This window comes from Watersipora subatra, chromosome 11, assembly GCF_963576615.1.
Source record: "Watersipora subatra chromosome 11, tzWatSuba1.1, whole genome shotgun sequence".
NCBI classification, from domain to species: Eukaryota; Metazoa; Bryozoa; class Gymnolaemata; order Cheilostomatida; family Watersiporidae; genus Watersipora; species Watersipora subatra.
Window position 1 is genome coordinate 21,031,977 of NC_088718.1, and position 2,915 is coordinate 21,034,891.

Here is a 2,915-nt window from a genome sequence, read left to right on the forward strand (position 1 = left end):
GTGTGTTTCTGTGTGTGTCTCTGCGTGTGAGTTTGTGTATTTCTGTGCACAGCCGTGTCTGTACATTTTTCTATGCTTGTGTATCTGAGTTTGGGTGTGTTTGCGCATGTGTGTGTGCGTGCGTGTGTGTGTGTGACCGTATGTGAGTTTGACTATGTGTGTGTGCAAGTGTGTGTCTGTTTAATTGCCCAAGTGTGTTTCTGTGTGTGTCTCTGCGTGTGAGCTCAGGTATTTCTGTGCACAGCTGTGTCTGTACATCTTTGTATGTTTGTGTATCTGAGTTTGGGTGTGCACGCGTGTGTGTGTGTGTCGCTGTCCGTGTCTGTATGTATGCCTTTGCACGTTTATGTCTGTGTCTGTTCTGAGCAAGTATATGAATGTATTTGTCTGTCTCTGTGTCTACGTGACTATTATTAGAGTTACCATCAAAGCTCTGCAAACATTTTTTTAAATGGTGCAATATCGTGAGATTTAATGTGGGGAACTCTATTCAATCACGCCAAGCTGTTTTAATCTGTCAAGAAGTTACAGTGCACTTTATAAACAAGTTTTATACCTGAAAGTAAAACATACATTTAAAACCATTTAATGTGTGTTTGCATACACGTATGTGTGCGTGTGTGTGTGCATGTATGTATACATGTGTGTATCCATGTGTTTCTATGCGTGTGTGTGCGCGCCTGGATGTGTATGCGTTTTGTTTGTATGTGTGAACATGTATGTGTGTGTCTATGCAAGTCTGCGCACCTGTCCTCGTGCTATGTGTATGTGTCTTCGCAGTTGTTAGCATGATTTTGGATGTGTGTCTGTCCGTGTCTGCGTGACTGTCTTCGGAATTATCATCATTTTTCTTCAAACTTTGCTCCAAATATTGCAGGTTTGCCAAGGTTAATTTTGTTGAATCACAACAAGATCTTCAAAGTCTGTCAAGAGGTTACTAAAATCTTCAAGGACGGCTTTTTAACTCGAAATTTGAAGGTACAGTTGGAACTATCAAGCTGTCAATATTTGGGACCTCTCTCAAGCTGCTATTGTGAACTCTCAATAGAACATTGATTGGTAAACGAATCAAATCCGTTGCATTTACTTGTACATACATGTATCCGGTTACATAAGTGTGTTTGTATGTGCATGCATGTTGGTGGGAGTTTGGTGTGTGCAAGCGTGTTTGCGCATGACTGCTATGCGTGACCGTATGTGAGTCTGACTATGTGTGTGTGCAAGTATGTGTTCGTTTAATCGCCCAAGTGTGTTTCTGTGTGTGTCTCTGCGTGTGAGTTTGTGTATTTCTGTGCACAGCCGTGTCTGTACATTTTTCTATGCTTGTGTATCTGAGTTTGGGTGTGTTTGCGCGCGCGTGCGTGCGTGCGTGTGTGTGTGTGTGTCGCTGTCCGTGTCTGTGTGTATGCCTTTGCACGTTTATGGCAGGTGTCTGTTCTGAGCAAGTATATGAATGTATTTGTCCGTCCCTGTGTCTGCGTGGCTATTATTAGAATTACCATCAATGTTCTGCAAACATCTTTTTAAATGGCGCAATATCGCGAGGTTTAATGTGGGGAACTTTATTCTATCACGCCAAGCTGTTTTAATCTGTCAAGAAGTTACAGTGCACTTTATAAACAAGTTTTATACCTGAAAGTATATTACAAAATGTGCTCATTACACATACTACCTTACTTGTTAGGATGAGACTAGTTTGACAAAAGCTTTGGATGTCTCCTCTGTTGATGAAAGCAAGTATCTGTTGGAGCACCTTCTCTCACTCGCTCTCACTCAGGGCTTTGCTTGTACTCAGAAAGAATCTCAATTCAAGGAGTTGACTGCTCGCTACGATAAAATGCAGATGGATTCCAGGTTACGGGATCAGCTTTTAGACCAGGTTTTGCAGGATTCCGGGATAACTATACAGTCGCAACAAGAATGTAAGCCGGCCAAATATTCTAAACACTCTACGTTTACTACCATAGTGTTAAGGATTATCAAAGAGAATGTGAAATGTCTTGCAGATGGTTGTAGTTATAAGCTGTGTTACCTTCTCTTGTGTTAAGGTCTACCTGTAGTTATAAGCTGTGGTACCTTCTCTTGTGTTAAGATCTACCTGTAGTTATAAGCTGTGTTACCTTCTCTTGTGTTAAAATCTACCTGTAGTTATAAGCTGTGGTTCACCTTCTCTTGTGTTAAGATCTACCTGTAGTTATAAGCTGTGGTACCTTCTCTTGTGTTAAGATCTTCTCTTGTGTTAAGGTTAATGTGATTGTTTCCATTTGCATCAGTTTACTGAACATTTAATCTTTTTCGAAATTTTTTTAAAGCACTAGTGCAATAAAATGATTATTAAAATACATGACTACGGACATTGCATTAATTCATGTTTGTGAATGCAAGTAAAATTTTATAGGGTGAGCTCCAGCAAATCTATCTATGACAGCTACAAGTTCACATACACAGTAAATAGTATTTATAGTAAATGGCTACTATCAGTTTTAGTAGCTTTTAGCTCTCTGTATGACAGGCCTTAACTCACTCTGTATGACAGGCCTTAACTCACTCTGTATGACAGGCCTTAACTCACTCTGTATGACCGGCCTTAACTTACTCTGTATGACAGGCTTTAACTTACTCTGTATGACAGGCTTTAACTTACTCTGTATGACAGCCCTTAACTTGCTCCGTATGGCAGGCCTTAACTTACTCCGTATGACAGGCTTTAACTTACTCGGTATGACAGGCCTTAACTTACTCCGTATGAAAGGCCTTAACTTGCTCCGTATGACAAGCTTTAACTTACTCTGTATGACAGCCCTTAACTTACTCTGTATGACAGGCCTTAACTTACTCTGTATGACAGGCCTTAACTCACTCTGTATGACAGCCCTTAACTTGCTCCGTATGACAGGCTTTAACTTACTCTGTAT